The following is a 14,460-nucleotide window of genomic DNA, read 5'->3' as shown; positions in this document are numbered from 1 at the left end:
CAAGTAAGCCTGCGGGTAGAGCCAGGCTTCAGGACTGGGCAAGCCGCTGGGCTCTCCGCCTGGCTTTCTGGGCACTGGGCTTTGGGGAGGGGAGCTGCCACCTGGGCAAGTTGCAGGCGGCTGCCACCTGGCAGCCAGCCCGGGAGGTGGGCGACTGCCACCTGCTCCAAGCTGGGGCAGAGGAGGTTTCTGCGCAGGCTGGGACTGGGGGATGTGGGCAGGTGGCAGGCAGCTGCTGCCCGTCTTCAAGCCAGGGCACGGGAGGCTCTGTCTCGGTTCAGAGCTGGGGTGCGGGTGGCAGCCACCCAGCTGTGAGCCCAGCTTGCAGGGTGCAAGAGGCTGCCACCGGGCTCCCACCTGGGAGCTGGGACCAGGCAGGACGCAGACAACTGCCGCCTGGCTTCCCAAAAAGTCTGCGGCCGCTGCCCAAGCTAGCGGCTGCTGCCCAGCATCCCAAAAATCTGGCAGCTGCTGCCTGGCTTCCCAGGACTGGAGCAGCTGCCATCTACCTCCCAGCTAGGAGGCAGGACTGGGCGGGAAGCCGGCACCTGCCTCCCCGAGAAGCCAGCGGCTGCCGCCTGCCTCCCAGCTGGAAGCTGGGACGGGGTGGAAAGCAGTTGGCTGCCGCCTGGCTTCCCCAGAAGCCCTTCACTGGCTTTTTCACCATGTACCCCCTGCATGTGTCTCATGTACCCCCAGGGGTACAAGTACCACAGGTTAAGAAACTATGACATAAAAGATCTGGGTTCTCTTTCTGCCTAAGATAGGCACTCCAGATGCAGGACAGTTCTTTTTGGGAACATTAATTGCAAATCACTGTCTTTTTTTACTCTCCAGATTATCTGTGTTTAAAACAAGGAGCCAAAATCTTGAGATTGACTTGAATTAAAATTTAAGCATCGCGTTAGTCAAACTGTGGTCAGTCAATAATTAGTACTCTAACTATTTTTTATTTTAAATCTAAATAGTTTAGCGTTGAAATTATATATTGATAATAGTAAGGATAAAAGTATAATTTTTGGGTTGAACAAAATGACCTGAAGATTTAATTTTTTTTCCAAAAATAAAAATCACTTTCACCTGACCCAAAATTTTTTTTTTTTAAAAATGTAAATGAAGTGCATCTCCTTCCTCTCCTCAAGGGACTAACTAAATGAACAATAAAGACTAATTCTCTGAGAACAATTTAGAGCCTGTCTATACTTATCTCCGAGATTCGGTGGCACTTGACGGGAGTTACGCAAGCTACGCAAAAAGCTTGTGTACTCCCATCGACTTCTCGGCTCCTTTTCTGCACACCGTCTTCACTGCACTGCACCCGTCAACGCAGCGCTACACCACTTGTGAAGGTGGTCTTAGTATGTCAATTTCTGGATCGACTGAGCAGGTCTTCACTGATGTATCAGTCAGAGTATGATACCTAGGAGGATTGACTATGCTGCCCTTCCCAATGAGTCCCAGCAGGATGGGAAGAGGATTGTGATGTAGTCCCACTATGGAAAGGGTGAGAATGACAGCCTTAGATACATTTTCAGTATGGTAATAGCCTTGCCTTTCTAATGAGCACTCACTCTTGTCCCACTCAGTCTGATGGCGATGTCAGATGAGGTTTCTGATTTCTTGGGTAGCTGTCCACGCCCCTTCCTCTTGGGTAACGTGTCTTGCCATTTGTAGTTCATGTGCCTTTTTATCTTAGCTTGCCATTGTAATGTCAGGCATTCCTCACAAAGGTTTTGCTGAAAAGATTAGCACATTATTCTATGAAATTTCCACGTTATGTTTGCTCAGTCCCTTCAAAATTGTTTTTCTTCTTTGAACAGTTTTAGTTCCTGATTTTTCTGCAAATGTTTTGAGTTTTTGTTCATGTCAAAAATAAAGATTAGTGTAACTGCAATTATAGACGAAGCTAGTTGAACTGTAAAGGAATGAATCCCTTAGCAGTTTAAGGTTCTTGCATGTCTGTGTTCATTTTGCATCTTTGTCACTTATTGTATCCCATATTTGGGCTGAGAGAGATATAGCTAGCTCTGCTTTTCAAAATGCAGGGATTATATAATACTTAGTGTTCATTATTAGTACTAATTATACTCTGTCCAATATAAACCATGGAGAGAGTAAAACAAATCCATTACAGTTGTACAAATTCACTGCCTGTCCATTATGTCTGGCTTGCACTGTCTCTCTGCTCTTCTGCTCAGTTATCTGCATGTTTCCTCTCCCTCCTGCCTACCCTCCTCCCCTTTGCTCTAACTCACTCCACCTCTCCTTTCCTCCCTCCCCACCTATGCTTACACCACAAGTTCTTTCCTTCCCTCTCCTCTCACGTCCTCATTTTTATTTTTGTCCTTTCCATTTGTCAGTGCAATAGGGGTCCTTACACTGAGAGGCACTTACTTGCATGAGTAGTTCTACTGACCTCTTCAGAATTATTTGCATGAGTAAGTGCGACTTACTCTGAATAAGGCACACAGAATTAGGCCCAGAGTAAATTTGAATAAACTGAGGAGGAGGGGGGGATGGGGAAGGAAACAATGTAAGATGGGAAGTGTCCCTGCCCAAACTATCTCAGGTATGCAACATTTGTCATATTCCTTTCTGTCCATTTCTGCTCCACTTTTTAAAAAATCTCTGTACAATCTAGTTTAGTACTCAAAGCTTCGAAGTGCTGAATGCCTCATCTTTCACTGGAGTCAATTAGTGTTAATGATACTCAGCAGCTGGAAAAATCTGGATTGTCAGGGAGAATGTCTTATATTGTTATAACATAATGCATAATTATGGCATTATCTCTTATTCTAAAAATGGTTTGAATGCTGTTCATGTTTTGCATTTCATTTGCTGTGAGCTCTGAAGATTTCTTCTATTCCTTTGGTTTCATGTGAAGAGTCTGAGGTCCAAAATTCCAAGAACTGTACGACACAACCTCAGAATTATGTTTCAGCTTTGGAGCCCTAAGGCCTAGCTGGAGTAGACAGTAGGTATTCTGTCAGAATTTATTGCAGTTCATGAAAAATCCTGGGTGATAAATTTACCTGCGGAGTAAAAAGGAATTATACAATTTGCCTAACTGTCTGAGCTGTTCTTCAGAACTTGGGCATAGTCAACAAATACTGTTTATCAGGAAAACTGGTCATTTCTCCATTCATTTTAAGGAAGATTACTAGCCCCTCTTTCTGATTGAGTTGTATTGCTTTTGAATTCTAAGAAACTGTTTAACATATACTGGAAGATTTTTTGTTGTTGTTTTTGGTGGGGGGGTGGTGGGTGGTTTTTTTTTTTTTTTTGTTTGTTTGTTTTTTTGAGACAGACAAAAATAAACCCAACTCAAGCTTGTCTGCTTTTGGAATTTCTTAAAGTTTCTTATGCTCTCAGTCAGTCATAGATTCATAGTTCTTGTGTGCATAGTTCAGGGAAATGATATGACCATCAGTCTCTTTATGAGCAAATATACTGCTTGGCACAATCAGTACCAAAATTTGTGCAGTTTCCTCAGCATTTAATAAATATAGCTGGACAAAATTTTTCAGACAAAGCTATTTTTGCCCAAAAAATTCAGACCAACCAAAACATTTTGCAAATTTGTATCTATTTTGGTGAAATGATTTGGTCAGAGAAGAATGAATCAAAAAAAAAAAAAGTCAAAATGACCCATTTGGACATTTCCAAAATTAAATGTTTCAAAATTTTGGGCTAGAACTTAAGCACTATTCACAGAACAGTGGTCGTGTCCTGCCAACCACAATGACTAGGGCACTCCATCCAGGATGTGGGTGACCAGAGTTCAAATTCCTATTCTGGAGAAGGGACTTGAAACCAGGTCTCTCCCTCCCAAATGAATACTATCAGCCAGGTATGCTGTGGTGAATCAATCGCAATCTCTCCGGTTAAAGCTGTTCCATGTTGTGTAAATACTTGAATAGTCATTGGGACAGACAGAGTTAGAGTGACTCTACAGCCTGATGGTTGGGGCACCTGGGCGCTCTAACTACGAATTTATATGAAAGTGAAACCGCTTCAATAGGAGAAATTGAGAGATACACCCCTATTGCTTGGTGGTTAAGAAACTCACCTGAGAGCCAGAAGACCTAAGTTTAAGTCCTTTCTCCAGAACCGGGATTTGAAACCAGCTTTCCCACATCCTGATGAGTGTTCTAACCCATGGGTGTTGGATATAATGGGAGCACCTCTTCTTCTTCTTTGGTTCTGTGAACAGTGCCTCAGTCCCTTTCAAATTTTCATTTCTAAATTTTCTTTGCTTTTATTTAAAAATGCCTAGAAACAAAATTAGACAAAATGGGTGAGGTTATATCTTTTCTTGGACCAACGTCTGTTGGTGAGAGAAACAGGCTTTCGACTTTACACACAGCTCTTTTTTTCAGAATAGCAGCTTGGTGTAAGCTCTAAAGCTTGTCTGTCTCACCAACAGAAGCTGGTCCAATAAAAGCTATTGCTTCACCCACCTTGTCTCTCTAATATCCTGGGACCAGCACAGCTGCAACAACACTTGGAACAAAATGTTTTGTTTCAGGTTGAACGAATCAATACATTTGATTCAATACAAAATGTTTTATTTTATTTATTGCCTTTTTAATTCACCATTTTTTTTTTATTTCAGGTTGACCCAAAATGATTTTAAAAAAATATTTCCAACTGCCAGCAAAAACAAAAAATCAGTTTTTTTTGCTCAGCATTGATGATAAACCCTAGCTATCCAGAGGATCCGCATGACTTATAAAACAGTGAAAAAATATTACAAGATGCTTCACTTGTAATATGTTTTCCTAGTTCTATATGTTGTTTTCACATACACTCAAAATAATTTATGGTAAGAATAAGAAGAGAATAAGAAGAGACCATACTTATTAAACTAAAGTGTTGGAAAAAAATCATGCAATATTAGTTTGTACTTTATGATCACATACTTAAAGACTATGGACCCAATTCTCAACTGCTGTGAACTGATATTAATAGAGCTATGCAAATTTACACTAGCTAAGGCTCGGGCCCTATATTATAATGCTTGTGTGCAAAGGAACAAAGTTAAACGTGTGTGCAAGCTTAAGTTTTGCGTTCTCTAGTTATGAACAATTAATGGTCTCTGTAGAAACATTATTTGTATTTGCTACCAATGTGCCTTTTATGTAAAGTTCAATAAACTAGTAACTATCTGAAAAATACAATATACAAAATTGATTTATTAAGACAAATCATGAAAGCAATGATGATTGTTTATATGCAGAATATTTTATGTGTGACCATGTAATTAAAGAATATATTGTAAGGTATAGACACAGGGAGACAGAGTTAAAATTGCATGTTTTGAGTGTTTATTCATTCAGTCTCCAGGATATTTCTCCTCCTATGCTTTTTAATGGAATTTCCTAGGTTTTTCTTAAGAGTAGAACGAAAAGGAAAGGGGGGGAGGGGGGGGGAATCTATAGGAACTAACGCCTCCATGTCTTTTAATTTTTGCTGCTTGCCAAAAGAAAAGTACTTTCCATAATATGAAACCATATTTAACTAGTTGCTATCATCATGTTTCCATCTTTGACTGAGGCTTCTCTCAAAATTTCACACTTGCTTAACACTTAAACTACTTTACACTTAAGTTTATGCTAATGCTGTCCAAATTAAATGCAGTTGTTACCATAATCATAAGGCGAAATCAGTTTTTTGTGAGAAGTCCTAATAACACACCTTTCCAAGTGTCTTAACATAAACTGTAAACATATTTGTAATTTAAATACAGTAACACCTTTCATTAAAATTAATTTCATATATTGCATACATAGAGAATGGAAATGCCACAATCTCTTGGTGTAAGACAGTGGCCAGCTGATGATGAATGCGCTTTGTGCAACTTCGGGAAAAGGGGACATTTTATGTGGTGTCCCAGATGCGCACACACAAACTTCTACCAAAGGGCCATCTACTTTTTAATTTCCACACTTATTGATTTAGTTTTCTTTAAGGCCTGGACTGAAAAATCAACACCCTACACTGTCCATAACTAAATATATCACTTTAGGCAGAAGCTAGCGTGCATCATTTTCCTGTAGATTTTTCCTGAGTGCTCTAGCCATAGTAAATGATCATTAGATCCCAAGCCATACTCTTCAGCAGAACCCAAAAACTCCATTAAGACCATGTGTACCTTGCCTACAATTTTCCTTTTAAATCAGTGTCTCCCTTCACAGAAAATGATAAAGAAACTGTGGTATAAATATGTTTGTAATTACTTCTTTGAATATCCTGAGATGTCCTACCTCTCAGGGGACCTAGGATATAGGGGACAGTTGTTTGTTCTCCATAGTACTTTGCTCTTCTTTACCATGCTACAAGAGGCAAATGGTGGTAATTACTCATATAGGGCTGTATCTTTTCAAAGAACTGTGCAAACATTTATGATTAACCCCCATAATCCACCAGCGCCTGTTAATTTAAAAGAGAAGGAAACAAGGAAGTTTGTCTTACATCTCATAGCAAGTATCAGATCCAGCAGTTGAATGCCTGGTGTTTTGGCTCACAGGTGAAGGCCACAAATATTCATTACACTGGAGGAATAATCCCTGTTACCAGATGTTGTGTTTCCATGTAGCTTCTTGAAATGACAGCTGACTGTTCGGAGTGGTGCAGGAGGTGACCGAGAAACTCAAGGCACTGGTCAGCCTTATTTGACTAGGGCCACACGTGCAAAAATGAAGTGATATTTAGGTGCATGTTTTATTATATTAATAATACTATATGTACAAAATGTAGTAGGCACGCACAACATGTGATTTTCTAGTTCTCATACTTCTGTTAGAAGTACCAGACTTACTCCAGACTCTAAAAGGCACATTTCAGCCAGGACTGTTTCCTTGCCAATTTTCAATCCTCGATCATTGTGTAGGGTGGTTTCTTTATTCTTAAATCAGAGATTTTTCTACTCAAAAACCAAAATACTACTTATCAAAACCATATAAAGTTGCCAAGTGGCAACGGTGAAGTTAATGGGAGATGTGGATGCTCAGCTCTGTTACAAGAATGCTCTATTTCTATGTATGCAAAAAGTTAATAGTTCAAGTACCAGACAATGGCAACACTGAAAATCAGAACACTTATTCATATGCTTAGATATGGATTTAGGTACCTAACTCTAGGTAGCCTTGTTTGAAAATTTTGGCCCAGGCCTATCCATTTGTGCTAAAGAAAATGCTCTGTTAACTTAGGACACTGATTTTCATAGGAAGCAATCAGCCAACAAAAAGCAATGTGTTTTCAGGGTAGTGAGGCTACAAGGCAAAACTCCTCCCCCAAAAAGCAACAATTTGTCTCTCAAAGTCTGTTTAATGTAATCTGGGACCACAAACACTAAAATGGAATAATCAGAATTGTGTGCATTGCAGGGCGAACATTTTGGCTTGTATACCTTAACTGTGCATTTCTTACCTAACCATGCTGAATTTCCTTTGTTTAATCTGAACTCTAAATTTCCTGGGTTTGTAATGCTTTATTTTGGGATAATTACAAGAACATTGTAATCTTTACCCTTAAATTATTGTGTGGGTAAATTTTCAAAGCACTTAAACGATTTAGATGCCTAAATTCCACTGAAAATCTTTTGAAATTAAGCACTTGAAAAATTTAACTATATTCTTTCAATATAAGCATGGTCTGGGTCTGAGAATCCATTATAATTCCTGATCCTACTCCCTTTGAAACTGGTAACAAAAGCCTCCTACTGATACCAATGGAAGCAGGATTGGGCCCTAAATTCTCCAAAACAAAACTGTTGTTAGTTTATGTAGTATTATTGTAGCCATGTTGGTTCCAGGAAATTAGAGACACAAGATGGGTGAGGTAATATCTTTTATTAGGCCAACTTCTGGCACATGAGTTCCAAGGAAAATGGACTGAAAAGTTTGAATATGTAGGACAAGCCATTTTTTAAATATACAGTTAAACAGAAGTTAAAATTACAACCAGATTAATATTTTAATTACCAGTAACTTAAATGTGACTTTGCTAGTTTTCATCAGACTTTGTAGAAACATATTCCAACTAAAACTGGCAATTTTCATACTGTACTAATTTTCCAAGCCTTACAGGCTTATTTCTTATAGCATTTTGTAATGGAAGCAAATTGCAGTATTAATTCTACACAGGCAATACATAGGGGGGAAAGAAAGTGTGTGTGTGTGTGTGTGTGTGTGTGTGTGTGTGAGAGAGATTCTCTTATTATTCATAAATGTCTGAATTATGTTTGCTGAAACTTCCACAAAATATTGTCCTTTGACTAGCCTCAAAATGTGGTAGCCAGAAAAAAATGAAAGGTTAGGAGGAGTGACTGAAATCAGTGGATTAGAATGGAAACTGTTATAGTACCTTAACAGGAACAGCTTGTTACCAGTGCTCCTTTATAATAATGATTTAAGAAAAATGTGTTTAAGCAGATGTTACTGTCATTAAAGGAATAAATGATCAGTAAGCCTGTAATGAAGCCCAGCATCTTCCTACAAGGTAAAACTAATGTTATGTTGCTGGTCATCCACCTCTGTGAAGGAATATGTATTAGAAAAGAAACTGCTGAACACTAAAAGCCACTTATTTGAGGTGGCTCATTATCAATCTCTATGCTCTTTCTAGGGCTGTAGTCATAAGACTAAGAAAATAGGCCTTGGAAGCTCCATGCCTGTCCCATGGAGCTTAGAAACCTCTCTCTGATTAGGGCTGTTGTGTAGCTTCTTGCTCCATGCCAACCTTGCAATGCTGCTTCAGTTCTGCAGAGATATAGTTAGAGCTTCTAAACATCCCTGATTTTGGTGGTGCATAAGAAGTTCCATAGGGAGAGGACTGGTTCTCAGAAGCCGCACAGTAAATAATCAGAAAGCTTGGTTGGTGTTCAATGGGAATTTGTAAAATGGAATTACCACCCTAATTGTACATCAGTCCTTCATGTTGAATTTGGCAGAGAATTCAATTGGTTCCTGAAAGTCATGCTTATTAAAGGCCAGATTGTGACTGTCCTTTGTGCTGGTGTGCAAGGGAAAGGAGAATGCAAGAACTTTCTCCCCTTGTGTCTCTTTTTCAGGGGCTGGCCATAACCATGGTCCCTAGTCTATCCTCAATGAAGAGACTGTCTTATGCACACTTTTTGGGGGATTAAAATCCACTTTCAGAGGCGAGGGTCATTGTCTTGCTGCTTCTCACACTGGCTAGTGGAAGTGGTCTGTTGTGCAGCAATGCATTATACTGCAGCCATCAGGAATGTATCCACACATGCAATCCACTTTGAGAATTGGGAGCTCTGGAAAGCGTTATATTCCATATCATCCCCAAAATGGGAGCTGTAGCTTTTAGCTCTGTGGCATGTGGCTAAAAGACACAATATGGTCCTACATTCATATCCTGGTTAAATGACATGAAATATACTTGAAAATAATAATAAACATATGACATACTGCTTTTAATTTCTCTGTTCTGCTTTAGTTCTCATTGTGAGTTACAAATTGAAGATTGTTAAATAGTCTCATCTTATTTCTTTTTCGCTTTTTATTTTACTGTCGTTTCCACGTGTTTCACATACCAAAGGCAGGTTCTTCTATGTCACAGACTATTGTGCTGGTCACTTTTTGTGTCGCTGTCTGAAGGTATCCAGTACATACGACAGTAAAACAGGATATTTTGATTTAGTAAGTATGGCTGTGATTTTTTTTTTTTTTTCCAAGTTCAAATATTTTAGTTGGAACACTGCCTAATACAAGAGAGCTATAAAAATGATTCTATATAATATACGGAAATAGTACACTAAACAGATTTCCTAATCTAATTTCACTGGTTTCTGATTTGAGTTCTAAGTTGTTCATGGGAGTGTTCCAGGGTAATGATTTAGTCCTGAGGGAGCTAAGTAGAAATGCACTGGTGGTATTGTATACATTGTGACCCTTTACAAGCCATTAAGAATTTATTTTTTAATTTTACTGTTGAATCTAAATATCTTAGCTACTGCCAGGACAGAAACCAGTGGCACTGGATAAAAATTGCAGAATCAGATGTAGTGTGACATTGGCCAAATTCTGTGCTTGGTTATGCCTGTACAATTTTATTCAAGCCAATAGGACTGCACTGGTATAAAAGACAATAATTTGGCACTTTGATTTAATGGTTTCTAGTGACAGCTACTGTCTCCTGACTTTCTCTTTTCCACATCCTCTTTTTCAGGTAAAGGGGAATATCTTCCAATAATTTACCTTGTTGGTGTAGAAATTTCCCTTTTAAAATGTAATGCTCTTAATTTAGTAAGAATGTTTGCTTACTGGTCTGGAAAGGGATAGCATTTTCAGAGTAATTATTTTATTTCAATAAATGTTTCTCCAGTTTATTTTAGTAAGTGTTTGCCTACTTTCTAGTGACTTGAATGCTACCCTTGGAAGCAAGACTGACCATCATCTTGAATTCATAGATTTTTTTTTTTTTTTCCTTTCAACTCCTTCAACAGGTTATGACTCTAGCCCATATTATCCTTCCCTGGAAGTACTTTTCTTTCACCAAATGTGACTTTTTTCTTTATTTAGAGAAGGTAGTCTAATTTTATTGGCCGCAGATTCTACACTGCTATAAATACCCGTTTCTTCTTCCCATTTTAGTCTGTACTATAGCTAATTGTCCTTTCTTTGACAAACTGGATACGAATATTGGACAAAAAGCATTAGGATCAAATTCCATCATCTATTAATCTTCCCTGCTCCCCCTAGTTCAGCAGTAATAGAGATGCATTCTCCATTCAGTGATGCTGTAAATACTTTTATTTTACACTATACATACATGTATGCAACAAAATACATGCAATTTACTGTAGCCTTAAAATTCTCTATTTTTCCCCTATTCAAGTGGTAAGTATATAATAGATCTGCACTGTGGATAAGAGATCAGCAATATGGATTTGGAGAGGAGAATATTTCTCTAAGTCTCCCTTAACAGTTTGATTTACTTAGCTCGTCTTTGTTGGCTGCTATTAGACATGGCAGAGGGTATTATAATGTTCTTTCTGTGTTTACCTTCTAAGCCAGAGGTTTTCAGTGCCGTACGGAGCAGGAGTGGGCCATCCCCCCAGGTGCCGGCCTGGGGCGGGGGAGGTGCCGGTTGGGCCCTCCTCAGAGGAACTGCTCTCCCCTCCCCCTCACTGACACTCCTGGCAGCCAAGCTGACCAGGTGTAGTGCCAAAAACTTTGACCAGCAGAGTTTGTGACTGGGCACAACTAGGGAGCTGCAGGCAAGGGAGGAGGGCCCGACTGGCACCGCCCTCAGGCTAGCGCCTGGGGGCATGGTCCCCTCATTACGCCACTGCTACTGCATCTACTGCCCCCACAGCAGAGGGGGGAAGTAGGGGAGAGTGGGAAATGGGCCTGCAGACCCCCCCCTCTGCGGAGTGGCAGGCACCAATACATGTGTTGGCCCCTGAGCATCAGAGATCTTAAGTACACTGCTGGTAATTTTCAAACTTTTTAGCCTGTGTACCCCTTTCCAAATAATGTAGTCTACCATGTATCCCCATCTGAAAGAGGTTATAATACACCTATGATTAGATTGCCAACACATCATCTTCAACGCTCAGCCAAACCGTCAGCCATAGCGATTGTTCACCATTTGGTTCATTCCTGTGCAGCCACAAGGGCTTGACGGGCTGAGAGTCCAACATCGGAAAAGACTTGATGCACCCATGTGATAGGGGGTCGGCCTCCAGGCTGTCTTCACCCTTCGGTTGGTGTAATTTTATCCGAGATGTTACAAACCACCTGGAAAACCAGGGCAGGATTTCCAATTAGACACAATAGGCACGTGCCTAGTGGTGCCGGTGTTCGAGGGGTGCCTAAATAACATCAGATTACCTCACAGGCAAATGGGGCCTTTGGCCAGGGGCCCTGCATGAGCATCAGAACTCTGGCCCCGCCCCCTTCCTCCTCCTCTCTCCCAGGGCCCTGCCATCCTGTTCCTCTTCTTCCCCTTGAGGTCCTGCCCCTTGGTCAGGCCAGAAGCTGAAGCCGAGGGGTGAGCATATTCCCCCCTGCCCAGAGCTGACCGAGCCAGTCACCTTAGCCCTTCCACTCCTCACCCCACCCCACATGGAGCTGGGCTGGCCAGCCCCTCTCTCCCCCATCATCTCCCCATGTGGAAAACATGGAAGGTCAGCTGTAGGTGGGGTGTTGGAGGATCTGTGCCTAGGGGCAAGTAAGGTGTAAATCTGGCCCTGCGGAGAATGCTGTTTGCCAGGAATGCCTTGTGGCATTCTCGCAACATGTCTGAAAAATGTAAGACTCCATCTGCAGATAATGGCCCCGGTAGGCTGTAGACCAGAGCAACTGTAAACATCTGCATTGCAAATGAAGTAATTCCACCTACTATTATGCAATGTTGGCATTTTATGTGGAAAACCTCCAGCTTTTTCTAGTCTGAGTCACATAGTGTCCATATTTTGCAACCATACAACAGAATGGAGAGGATACAACTCAAATAGATCCTGAACTTGGTTGTCATGCCACAATGAGGTTGATTCCATATTTGTTGCAAATGAGCCATGGCTAATCCTGCAATGTCAATCCAGAGGAGAACCTCTGTAAGAGTTGGGGGAATTGGTAAGTATAGATTCAAAAAGCAAAAGCTGGAGACTGCTTCAACAGTTTCATTATTCAAAGAGACTGGAGTTGCTGGTGGCCTTTATCCTAGATTTTGCAGTTTTGTCCTTGAGAACAAAACATAGAATCCAACCTTAGCAGACTCTTCCATTTGCTGGAGTGCTTCATGAAACCTGTCAGTGCTCTGCACTAGAAGAACAGCAGCAGCATAGTCAAGGTTCGAGTGCGAGAGATCACCAATCTTAATGCCTGTGGACTTGACAGAATGCTGCATTATGAAATCCATTGCCCAACAAGAGTGCAGGGACCAGGACACAGTCCTGTCTAATGATGTAAAAGATACTGACATCCGATTCCCCTGATGTACATGGGCAGTGGTTCCAGCAAATCCAGAGAAGTGATTGGGACACCTACGCCTTTTAAGGCCTTCCATAGTGGGACGTGGTCAACTGAATCAAACATTAAAAATTGACATAAGCTACATGCAGGGGTTTCTTGAACTCACGGTGTATCTCCAAAATGCAGCAAATGGTGCAAATGTGGACCTTGTAAAGCCTGACTGTTGGGGTGGTGCTTTCAATGTAGCAGGGGCTCCACACGTGCCAACAGAACATGTGCAATGGACAACAAGGTAATTGGCCTGTAGCGCTTACATTTACTGCACGGTACCTTGCCCTTATAAAGTGAGATCACAATACTGTCCTTCCAGGTGAAAGATGGCCAGAAGAGATTCTGCTACAGGGACAATAGCACATTTTAGCAGCTCTGGGGGGATGCCATCAGATGCTTTTCAGTTTGCATGGCATGCTTCACTTCATCCAAAACTGGTCCATCAGTACAGGTGTCTGGGTCCAAAATCACACTGGCTGTCACATCGTCTAGCTCTGAACAAGCAGCAGCTGGCAGGTGGTTGAGGGCGCTGTAGTAATGTTCCTCCCAGCGTGAGAGGATGTCATCCAATTTACATGGATGGCCTTGGCTGTCATTCAGGATGTCATTCGTAGTGACTACCTCTTGACCGCTGAGATAGTGGATCACGCGGAATGCCAGCTTTAATTCTCCCTTGGATAAGCAGAGTTCAGCATCATCCGCCACTTGGTTACAATATGCCTAGGAATTATGGAAGTCCAGGGCATTGAACTTTCACATCATGAATGCACTTATCACTACGCTGGTGGGCTGTGGCCTTCAATTTAATTGTCTGGAAGGCTTCCTCTGGTAGCTATGGTCAACATGGTGGGTGCCGAGCCTCTGCCCAGTGGACTGGTGGAGGATGGAGATGAACAGAGACCAGGCGACCTCAATGTCCTCTGGCAGGATGGCGAGAGCTAAGAATCTATTGCAGATGTTGATACAAAACTTGTTGGCTAAACCCGGCACGTGGAGAGAAGTGTGTTGATGTCAAATCTCTTCATAATCGCAGAGGGCTTACTTGCTTAGATAGCCAAGTCTTACTAAATAAAATGCATTGTCCACCTTGCAGGATTTTTCTCATGTAGCCCTTGCTGAGAGCTCACATTTGAAAATCACTGTTCTAAGCTATTAGGCAGTTTTGAAACATAAGGAAAAAAATGTCTTGGATCTTACTACTAGCTCATTCTGATTTCCAAGTGTCCTTGAATGTGTATTCATAACTGCCCATCTGGAACAAAAATCACTCAAACATTTCCAATCTGGATCTTGAGTCTCTCATACTAGACCTGTAGTTCAAAAACTGTTTGGAAAAAAACAAAACAAAACCCCTCCAAATGACTGTCTGACAAACAGTAACTACTTCTCAGGTTTTGTTCTTGTCATGTCGTGTCGTCCCACCCCTCCCCCAAGCTTTTTATATATCATTGCCTAG

Source organism: Emydura macquarii, unplaced genomic scaffold (assembly GCF_026122565.2).
Source record: "Emydura macquarii macquarii isolate MOO-44397 ecotype Brisbane River unplaced genomic scaffold, CSIRO-AGI_Emac_v2 contig_431, whole genome shotgun sequence".
NCBI lineage: Eukaryota > Metazoa > Chordata > Testudines > Chelidae > Emydura > Emydura macquarii.
Note: the sequence above shows the minus strand (reverse complement) of the source record.